General features: G+C 39.8%; 1 long non-coding RNA gene across 1 annotated transcript; it reads right to left on the reverse strand.

Moving 5' to 3' along the window:
• Positions 1-1576: 1576 nt before the first annotated feature.
• LOC129491745 (uncharacterized) lies at positions 1577-11285 on the reverse strand. Its single transcript, XR_008660602.2, has 3 exons — positions 11200-11285; positions 2256-2334; positions 1577-2057 (listed from the first exon to the last, which is right to left on the reverse strand). It is a non-coding gene; the product is annotated as an uncharacterized lncRNA (long non-coding RNA).
• Between the last annotated feature and the right edge of the window lie 265 nt (positions 11286-11550).

Consider the following 11550-nt stretch of genomic DNA (forward strand, 5'->3'; position numbering starts at 1 on the left):
CTCATTAAATTTGAGATTCCATGAGTTTATCTACCACTTGCAGAATATTTCTGGAACAATGAGAGAGAATATCCACAATTATATGAAAAGGGTATTAAAATGCCCCTACCTTTGCAAGCTATATATTTGTGTACAGCCTCATTTTCTTCATATATGTCAACCAAAAGAACATAACACAACAGATTGAATGCTGAAGCAGATATGATCATCCAGATGTCTTATATTGTTAAACATCAGACAGATAAAACACATAAACAAATGGCTCTGGGTCCTCAAGAATTTTTAAAATTGTAGAGTGGTCTTTAGACCAAAATGTTTGAAAACTTATGATCTGGTCCAATCTTGTCTCATTCTGGAGACCTTTGTTCATGCCTCCTCTGATGTCATCTAGCACAGAGCTTTTTGAACTTTAATGTGCATGCTGTCTACCTGGGGAAAATGCTAAATAAAATGCAGATTCTGATGCAGTCCCTCTGGGCTGAGGCCTGAGCTCCTGCTTTTCTAACAGCTGCCCAGAAGATGCCAATGCTGCATGGCCATAGGTCCTACCTTAAGTAGCAAGGGTCTAACATATGCTGCCTGCATCTCTCACATAATCCTATCATTTCCAGCCCTGTGACATTTGAGTTGTCTTACTTCTGTTATTATTATTGTTGTTGTCGTTACCACCATTAGTACTGTATCTTATGAAAATATTACCAAATTTGTGTCAGAAACTGTGCTAAGAACCTTATATATATTTTCTCATTAGTGCTTACAGCATTCCTGTGGCATAGGTTCCATTGCTATCTATAGCTCAGGAGACTGAGGAAAGGTAATTTGTCAAGATCTGATACTATGCCCATTTGACTCCACGGCCAATGCTACGAACCACTCCATTAAAGGAATTTGCATCATTTTAATTTCGATCGTCTGTTTTCATTTGTATATACCTTGCTTGCCTTTCAGTTTAGATTATATGCTCCATGGGGTCAAAACACAAGCATTGTCTCAGTCATCTCTACATTTTGCCCAGTGATCTATTCAAATGGTGATGAATAAATAAATCATCATGAATGCTCATGTAACCCTGGGAATCCAAAGTTGTTCATTTATCTATGTTTAGCAGGATATAAACTTTGGATTTTTTCATTTATTTTTTATTTTATCTTTTTTTTTTTTTTTTTTGAGATGGCATCTTGCTCTGTCGCCCAGGCTGGAGTGCAGTGGCGCGATCTCGGCTCACTGCAAGCTCTGCCTCCCGGGTTCATGCCATTCTCCTGCCTCAGCCTCACTAGTAGCTGGGACTACAGGTGCCTACCACCACGTCCAGCTAATTTTTTGTATTTTTAGTAGAGACGGGGTTTCACCATGTTAGCCAGGATGGTCTCGATCTCCTGACCTCTTGAACTGCCTGCCTCGGCCTCCCAAAGTGCTGGGATTACAGGCGTGAGCCACCACGCCCGGCCTGGACTATTTAAATATCCAGTAGTGATGTTGGATCTGATGAATTCCTATCCTTTTTCTCTAGCTCCTTTGGCCCAGAATTTAGGCCCATGATGTCTTATAAAGGTATTTCCTGAGTACACAGCATGGCTGAACATTTACATTTCTTCTTAATTAATTAATTAATTGGCAATATGTAAAAATCAGGGAATTTTACAAAAAATCCAGATCAATCTCTGTGGCTGAAATGGATTCGCAACTCCATTTCAGATGAATTGACTGGAAATGAGAAGCAGTCACTCTCTTTAGCAGGTTCACGCTTTCCTGCTTGGTACAGGGCCTGGTTTCACCATCCTTGCCTCCACTCCTCAAGTGCCTTCAGTCATTTAAGTTTGTGTCCCCAATTTTAGGACACAGGCATGCTTTTATAAATATTTTTCTTTTCACCACCAGACAAAACATAAGTCAAAGAAGCAGTTATTATATTAAAGTCATTTCTACAAAATTCCTGACAGTATTTTTTTTTAAAAGATCAGCTTAAATCTTTTCTTGTTGAAGTTTCATAATTGCCATGTTCTTCAAGGTCTCTGCAGAGGATGCCTAGCAGCCAATTCTTCTCTCGGAGGTTTTGCCTTGAGAAGGAAGGAAAAGGAAAGCAGAAAGAAAATTGTCACACGGAAGAGTTAAGAAGGGACTAAAGTTTGGGAAATGGCATGGAATGACAATGGGAGATGAATGAATGAAGAATAGACAGAGTTATTCAAAACTGGGTATTTTTGAAAGTTATCCCTTTTTTTTTGAAGTTCAAAATCATAATTCGTAGTTTGTACCTGAAAGAACAGTTTTTTGAAAGCCCAGGGTCAACTCTGCCTTTCTCTTAAAACTTCATCAGGAAAGACCAAGCGTACCCTTAAGGGGAAAGAAAATAGCAACAATTAGCATTTGTATGGGCTTCTTAAAGTTTATAGAGCTCTTTTACTTACCTTAACTCATTTGATCCTCACTGCAATCTAGTGAGTAGGTATTATTGCCTTTCTGTTATAGATAAAGATACCAAGGCTTAAAGCTCCGTCTCACTCGCTCAAGGACACTTATCCATTAAGTAGATAGAATAATCTAACCACATCCTTTGCTCCTTCCATTCTCCGCAGTAGGTTATTGGCATAAAACTACGATGAATGCATATAGTTAAGCTGCATATTGGACTAGAGCTCATTGAGATTAAGAACACTGGCCGGGAGTATTGGCTCACTCCTGTAATCCCAGCACTTTGGGAGGCCGAGGCGGGCGGATCACGAAATCAGGAGCTTGAGACCATCCTGGCTAACACAGTGAAACCCCGTCTCTACTAAAAATACAAAAAAAAAAAAAAAAAAATCAGCCGGGCATGGTGGCAGGCGCCTGTAGTCCCAGCTAGCTACTCTGGAGGCTGAGGCAGGAGAATGGAGTGAACCCGGGAGGCGGAGCTTGCAGTGAGCCCAGATCGCGCCACTGCAGCCCAGCCTGGGTGACAGAGCGAGACACTGTCTCAAAAAAAAAAAAAAAAAAAAGATTAAGAACACTAACTTTTAGCTCTGAATCTCCATAAAAACACTTAGTAAATATTTAATTAATTTAACCTAGGTATTACATTTAACATAATTCTTTCTGTCACTGCAGTTACCTGTACTTAGGGAGGCTTCTATCTATTCTCAGCCCATCTTTGCTTGAAGTTAAGTTTATTTCTTCTATATTTATGCTTATTAAATAAATGATATATGAGTGGAGAACGTTGCCTTCTAGTTTTTTGTCCTGTTTCTAATGAGGGTGTGTGTGTATTGTTTGTGTGTGTATATTGTGTGTGTGTGCATATGTATGGGGTAGAGGGAGATTGAAGCCAAAAATTGAGCTTTATAGATATGCATGCATTTACCCTTATTAGAATTTGGCCTATAGCTTTTCTTTTCCATGATTAAAGTTTGAAACTACCCTAGCTAGCATGGTGAAACCCCATCTCTACTAAAAATATAAAAATCAGCCAGGCATGGTGGTGGGCACCTGTAATCCCAGCCTCTTGGGAGTCTGAGGCAGGAGAATTGCTTGAACCCAGGAGGTGGAGGTTGCAGTGAGCAGAGATCATGCCATTGCACTCCAGCCTTGGGGATAAAAGCGAAACTCCTTCTCAAAAAAAACAAAAACAAAAATGAAGGAAATTCTGGGGTAAGATAAAGGATTGTGGAGACTCAAGTTCTTATTTGCAGAGGAAGCCTTCAGGTAGTAGGGCTTCAGGGAGAATAGGTTGTAAAATATTTCTATTAGACCTAAAGTCTGTGTTCGCATTAATCCTGGAGAGGTATAATGAGGCATCATATCCAACCCCACTTCCCATCATGACCTGAAACAGTCTTCAGGTTAAATTTTAAAAGAGCCCTGGCTTAGGAAGAAGCTCTTTCAGGTGGTTGGGGTGGGGGGGGTCTTAGAATTTTATTTGTGGTTTATAGTGAGGAGAGGGCCTTGTCTCCCAACCCTCATTCAATCCATGTCTTCTGTTTCTTCATATGGACAATTAATATTTTCTAATAATTCATAAATTTATATGCACACAATGGCAATTTCTTAGATCCCATTTCTTACTAAATTGCCATTCTTAGGGCTCTTCTGTAGAAATTTTGGAGTCTGGATTTTCTGTAGTCCCCAAACGGAAGCTCAGAGACATATAACTGTGCATCTTCCTATGGCTGCCACCCGGGGCTCCTGAGAAATTATCCCTCTCATATGGCTGTGTCAAGGACTTCATTACAAAACCGCACATGGATCTAGAAGTATCCTTAGAAGTTCTGAGTTTGGCAAAATCACATTGTACCTGTGCTGCTCTTTGGGCTTAAATTCTTGTCCCTTTCCCACACCTCGTTGATAAAATTGCATAACATTTAGCAAATGTTTACCATGTGCCAAGTGTTTTGCATACGTTGTCTCTAATCCTCATAAAACCCGTGCAAAAATATAATTATCCCTGAGTTATAATGACAGAATTTAGATTCAGAAAGGATGAATAGTTAGTTCCAGAATGGGATTTGACTCCAGTTATGCTCCATTCCCAATCATGTGTTTTTCCTAATATATCATGCTATTGCAGCTTTCTGGTCTTTTTCTGGCTACAATTAACATCTGTGGACCCAAAGCAATTCATCACCAATAAAAAACAGAGCAATCAGCAGATGCTTCTTCCCCGGAATTGAGGTCTATCTAGCTTGCTTGCTGACTGTCCTGCCTCAGGCCTCCCTGCCTCCCTCTGCTTTACATGAAGAGACCCAGCCTATTCCTGGGCATGGTGCTTGGACCCTCTGCAAGAGCTGGAATTCTGGCATTGGCTGTCATGGGTTCATTCTTAACGCACTTTGCGTAATAATCAGTATGATCAATAACCAGCAGTTAACAGGAATTTCCTAGGACACTCCATTTCACTCATGTTTTATCACATAGGTCCTCATATAAAAAATGTCAGTCTTTTTCCATGCGATTACATATTTTTGAACAGGAGTAAACCCTACAAAATTATTTCTGCTGACACTTTACTTTGTAGATGACTAAACCAAGGCTTAGCGAGGTGACATGACTTTATTCACATGCGCCGAGTAGACAGTGGAGGAGGACTAGAATGCAGGTCTCTCCGCTCACCACACAGACGTCTTTCCAGAAACCACACTGAATCCAGAGGACTCCTGTGCAGCCTTCGCCCAGGTGAGTCATCTCTGCCTCTCTCCTAGTCCCAGCTGAACCAACAGCCAACGTGGCCATGAGATTTTTCCCAGTCTGAGTGGAAAGCCTCATGAATGATGAATGTTGATGTAGGGCCCACTGTCCCTGATCAAACTGGAAGGTACCCTGCTGTCAGACAACCCGGTTAGCAATCCAAACAGCAGGGGCCGTGGGTCCTGTCAGCTAGAGACAGTCATCCTGCTGGCAAGCTAAGAGCCTGGAGGCAGTTACATTGTATCTTGTCTCAGAAACAAACTTCCAAATGATCTGAAGCCAAAACTTACTGAACTGCAGAGCAAACAGTGCAGGGCTCTAGTTTAGACATTTTCCTTGTCACTGAGAATTTTGAGGTTGGTTTCAAACAAACAAACAAAAACTGGGGGAGCAGGAGTGACAGTAGCTGGAACTCCGCTGGAAGAAAGTTGAGTGAGAGAAGAGCCCAGTGGAAGACTTGCTTTTCATCTGTGACTGGGGACTTGGGCTGTATTCAGGTGGACCTCATTTTAACTGCAGGATGCTGGAGAGTCAGGTCACCTCTTCAGGCCATAACTTTTTCAGTGACAGAACGAGGAGCTCAGGCCAAGCCATCACTAAGATCTTTTCAGCTCTTCTGAGATAAACCAGATACATTAAAAAATTTAGCCATATAACCTAAAATGTATCTGAGACATGTCTCAATCAATTTAGAGGTTTATTTTGCCAAGGTTAGGGATCACTTGGCAAGGCCAGTGACACACTCTTAGGAGGTTCTGAGCACATGTGCCCAAGGTGGTTGGGTTACAGCTTGGTTTTATACATTTTAGGGAGATAGAAGTTACAGACAAACACATCAATTAATATATTTAAGGTATATATTGGTTTGGCCCAGAAAGGTCAGACATCTAAAAGTAGGTGGGGGAAGGATGGAGGTGGGCAGGGGGCTTCCAGGTCATAGGTGGATTAGAAGATTTCCTGATTGGCAATTGGTTGAGTTAAGCTCTGCTTGAAGAATTGAATTCAGTATAAAAAATGCTTGCATTTAGACAAGGGGGTTGTGGGAGCCAGGGTTCTTGTCATGTAGATGAAACCTCCAGGTAGCAAGTTTCAAAGAGAAGAGACAGTGAATGTCTCTTATCAGAACTTAAATGTGTCAGACTCTCTGGAAAAGACTTGGTGAAGGAAGGAGATTCTTACAGAATGCAAATTTCCCCCACAAGAGATAATTTGCAGGGCTGTTTCAGAATATGTCAAAGAAATATGTTTTGGGGTAAAATACTTTGATTTTCTTCAGGGCCTACCACCTGTCATGTGATCCTAAACCAGAGTCAGGTTGGAACTCAGTGTCTTATTGCTACAGAGTCTGTTTTGTTCATTTTAAGATATCTGTTTTAACGTTAATGCTGGTAAGTTGTGTCTAAACTCCAAAAGGAAGAGGCTATAATGCTGTATTTTCACCCCCTGATTCCTGTCATGGCCTGAACTAATTTTTCAGGCTTCTTTTGGGAATCTTTTGCAAAAAGAGGGGTCCATTCAGTTGGCTGGGGAGCTTAGAATTTTATCTTTGGTTTACGACCAGTATCTTCCACCTACTTGTCATTTTCACTCACACCCTGCATGTGCCCCTTCAAACCTCCAAACCCTTTGTCCATTCCTAGCCTCTCTCACCTTCCTGACAAACCTAAACAACTCATCAATATTCTCAAACGCCTTACCGTAACATCATCCTTATGTCCCAACAGCTTCGTTAATTCCTATTATCTGACCAGTTTAGTTACCTATTCCTGAGAAGCTAAGTCTCAATGGAAAAAAAAAAAAAAAAAAGATTTGTCTGGGCACGGTGGCTCACGCCTGTAATCCCAGCACTTTGGGAGGCCGAGGCAGGTGGATCACGAGGTCAAGAGATTGAGACCTTCCTGGCCAGCATGGTGAAACCCCATCTCTACTAAAAGTACAAAAATTAGCTGAGCATGGTGGCGTGCACCTGTAGTCCCAGCTGTTTGGGAGGCTGAGGCAGGAGAATTGCTTGAAACCAGGAGGCGGAAGTTTCAGTGAGCCAAGATCACACCACTTCCGTTCAACATAGTACTGAAAGTTCTAGCCAGACTATTAAGCAGGGAAATAAAGTCATCCAAATTGGAAAGAAAGAAGTAAAATTATTTCTGTTCACTGGTGATATGATCTGATAAGTAGAAAACCCTAAAGACACCACTAAAAATTGCTAGAACTAATAAATTCAGTAAAGTAGCAGGATAAGAAGTCAGCACCCAAAAATCAGTTGCATTTTTATACACTCACAATAATCTAATGTCAATCATGAATCTGTTTTGAAAATGTTGTTTGAAATTCTTACCCTATAACCAAGTAATGATGATGATAATTTACATAAATATACAGCCTATGATTCTAATAAAAGGGTCTGTTTAGAGACGTAGATTTGGGAGTAGTTGGGGGATAGCTTGTAGTTAAGGCTTTTTGTGTCAAATTTCCTTTCCTTCCATGTAAAATGTAACCTAATTTTCACCCACCCTAACTTTCTTTGTGCTAGTCTAATAAGGCTTTTTCCTTTCCAGTATCGCATATTTTCACAACCCGTATTTCCTAATGCAGCCTCTATAGCCACATTTAACTCACATCTCATCTTCAATATGTCGACCCTGTCTAAATTGGTTCTTGTGTCTAATTTTTTATTGCAGGTGTAGACATCACTATTTGCTGCTTTTCCTCAGCTAAAAAGCTCATTCATCATTGATTCTTTCATTGCTTCCACCTGTGGCATTCAACTGGTTGTCAGCTTTTGCCATATATGGCATTATAGTAATTCTTATATCTAACCTCCTCTGTTCTTCTCATGACCTCCCAAATCTTAAGCTTGAGTCTGGTGCCTTAGACCACTCAGCCATCCTACACTTGACCTCTTGAATCTTTTTCAGAGTTATATAGCTAACAATTGACTCCACCAGTCTCCCCATCCACCCTAAATTGTAATTCTGCCAGCCTGTGTTCCATTCCAGAAGCATGTCACTTTCCAGGTATTTAAAATTCCCTAGCCTCACATATGTTTAAATTCCACTGGTACTTCAAGAATTATCTCCAGTATTACCTCTTCTGGGGTAGCTTCCCTGACTCCAACTCAAAATTAATTTCCGCTATCCACTAATTTTATAGCACTCTGTTTATCTATGTTTGTGTTTGGCATAGCCTGACTTTATATCCTGGTATGCATACCTATGTGTTTCCTTCTCTCTTTGGTGTAAGATCGTTAAGGATATAAACCGTTCTTACTCATCATTGTCTCTTCAAGAACCAACAAGGTAGCTGGCAACTAGGTATCCATTAAATACTGATCCAATTTAAGTTATATATGTGATACGTCTTGGTTGTGTCCCCACCCAGATCTCATCTTGAATTGTAGTTTCCATAATCCCCACATGTCGTGGAAGAAACCAGGTGGAGATAATTGAATCATGGGGGTGACGTACTATTCCACCATCTATGAGAAAAGTGGGCTGTCTCTTTTACTTTGAAGAGGTGTCTTATCGAAAACATTTCCGAGGGATTACCCATCAACTTCAGAACCTTTGATTATTTCCTCTGTGGACTGATTCCAAATTATCCCCCCACAATTTTCTTGTAGCCTTTTCACCTGATAGTCACTAGGTATTCTACAATCACCCTCACTATGAGAAGAATAAGTGCTGAAAGACAGAGGTCACACTCCCAGCAGTGAGGACTTATTCAAGCAATAGGCATTGATTAAATGCTCATTGTATATAGAGTAGAATACTAAATGCTGTGGAGGATCACAGAAGAAATAAAATATGAAGGCTCTGTCTTCATTTATTTTACAAAATGAATTTGTAGGGGAGACAAAGACAACATAGATTAAAAACTTGAGAATGTCAGTGTATTAGTAAATTATGAAATGTACTTATAATGTAAGTAATGCAAAGGACGGTATTTGAAAGCATGATCCCATCTCAAGGTGATTTGTTCTTTTTTCTTATATCTTATGCTATGCCCATTTGTCTGCCTGTCCCAGTGGTTCTCCCTTTTACCAACATTAAGTTTATTTTAGATTCTTCCAGAAGACTTCTTTGGCTATTCCAGCCAACAATTGTTCTCCACTTTTCAACACTGTAGCATTTATTGTCGATTACTCTCAGTTGGCTGTCATCACATAATTCCTTATTATCTTATCCATATGCCAGTAAAAATCGTCACTGTATACTGAGGTCCTATTGTGAGGGCAACTATGTGTTAAGCAAGGCACATGGATTATTTCATGTAAATGCCGCAAGACCCTATGAGGTATAATTGTTTTGACTTACTTTACAAATGGAGAAACAAAACTATTTAATGTACCGCAAACTTCATAGATTTGAATTCCAGTCAGTCTAAATCCTAAAAACATACCCTAAATGTATTTCTCTGGAATAGTTCTTAGCATTTTTTGGTGGGTGGTTGTAAGGGGAGCATGTCACTCATCCCACTGAAAATTTAATAAGTTTAATTGCCATTTCTCTCAACATATGATTGCATCTTTTGGGTATAAGAAACCTAGAATAAACTCAACTAAAATCAGATGAAAATAAGTAATAAAGATGAAGACAGAAATAAATGAAATAGAAAACAGATACAATAGAGTATGTAAACAAAGACAAAAGTTGGGTCTTCAAAATTTGAAAAACAAACACAGGTACACACACAAAAAAACCCCTGGATAAGTTGATTAAGAAAACAAGTAAACAAAGCACAAATTAAGAATGTTTGAAATATAAAGAAGGATGAAATTATGAAAATTTAGAAGAAACATCAGAAATTTAAAAGGGAAGTAAGCATACTGTAAATAATAATTTAAGTAAATGATTTTGAACTTAAATAAAATGCACACATCCATAGGAAAAAAATCTAGGCCCAGCATCATGGTTCATACCTGTAATTCTAGCCCTTTGGAAAGCTGAGGTGGGAGGCTTGCTTGAGCCCAGGAGTTTAAGACCAGCCTGGGCAATATAGGGAGACCCCATGTCTACAAATAATTTAAAAAAATTAGCCACATGTGGTAATTCCTGTAGTCTCAGCTACATGGGGGGCTGAGGTGGGAGGATTGCTTGAATCTGGGAGGTCAAGGCTGCAGTGAGCTGTGATTGTGTCACTGCATACAAGGCTAAGTGACACAGCAAGACCCTGTCTCAAAAAAAAAATTAAAAATCTAATAAAAATTGACTCAAGAAGGAATAATGATTCTATAATCACTACATATATTGAACCTTGAATTTAAAAAATTTCCACCAAGAAAACATCACAGTATCTAACCAGTGTGGTCAAATGCCATCTTTAAGGAATATATTCCAATCCTATAAAATTCTTTCAGAGGAAAGGACGTAATCCTCCCAAACTTATTTTATGACGCTATTACTGTCATAACGTAAACCAGAGAAGGAAAGTCCAAAGGAGAGAAAGTGAGAGGCCAATTTCACTCAAGAATACAGGTTCAAATGTCCTAAACAAAACACTAGGAAAGCTGATCCAGCAATGTTTAAAGAAATGCATCAAGATCAAGTTGGTCTTGATGTCGATTGATTTGACATTAGAAAATCTATCTATATAAATTCTTACATTAATATATTAAAAAAGAAGAACAGTGTAACTCAATTGAAGCCAAAAAATTAAATGTCATAGCCATTCATGATTTAAAAAAAATCACTAAATCCAGATTAGAAAGAAAGAAACTTCCTTAATCTGATAAAGTTTCAATTAAAAAACACTACAACAAAGATCATATTTAATTTTGTAATGATCAAAACATTTCCTTTTAAAAAAAGAATAAAATGCAAGAATGTCTAGTCGCACTTCTGTTCAGCATGATGTCTCACCACCCACGTGAAAACCCAGTTCTCTGGGCTCTCACGGACCTACCCATTCTCATTCTTGGGTCCTTTCAATCTTTCTGTATGCTCCTTCCCAATTTTTCCCTGAGCAATATTCTAAATAATCCACTGGCATCAGTTCTAACTTATTGTATCTGCTAGGTAGGTCAGGAAGGACCGCTAGACTCACCAGAAGATGATTTCTTCATCCCTAAGTGCCAACCCTCTAGACTTGTTTGGAAGTCTCCCAACGTGGCGTGTGGTTTCGGTCACCACTCTGTACCTCTGCCTGTGCCGTCTCCTTCACCTCCTGCCTTCTCTCCTCCCTTCGGCGTCATGAATCTGCCACACCCTTCTAAAATGCAATTGGGGAGGTGATCTCCTGAGTGACTGCGTCAATGAGGGCAGTTCCCAAAGGCAGGGAGGAGCAAGCTCTCTGGTGACTCTTTCTTTTTTTCTTTTGAGACACAGTCTCGCCCTGTTGCCCAGGCTGAAGTGCAGTGGTGCAATCTCAGCTCACTGACACCTCCACTTCCTGGGT

Source organism: Symphalangus syndactylus, chromosome 10 (assembly GCF_028878055.3).
Source record: "Symphalangus syndactylus isolate Jambi chromosome 10, NHGRI_mSymSyn1-v2.1_pri, whole genome shotgun sequence".
Lineage (NCBI taxonomy): Eukaryota > Metazoa > Chordata > Mammalia > Primates > Hylobatidae > Symphalangus > Symphalangus syndactylus.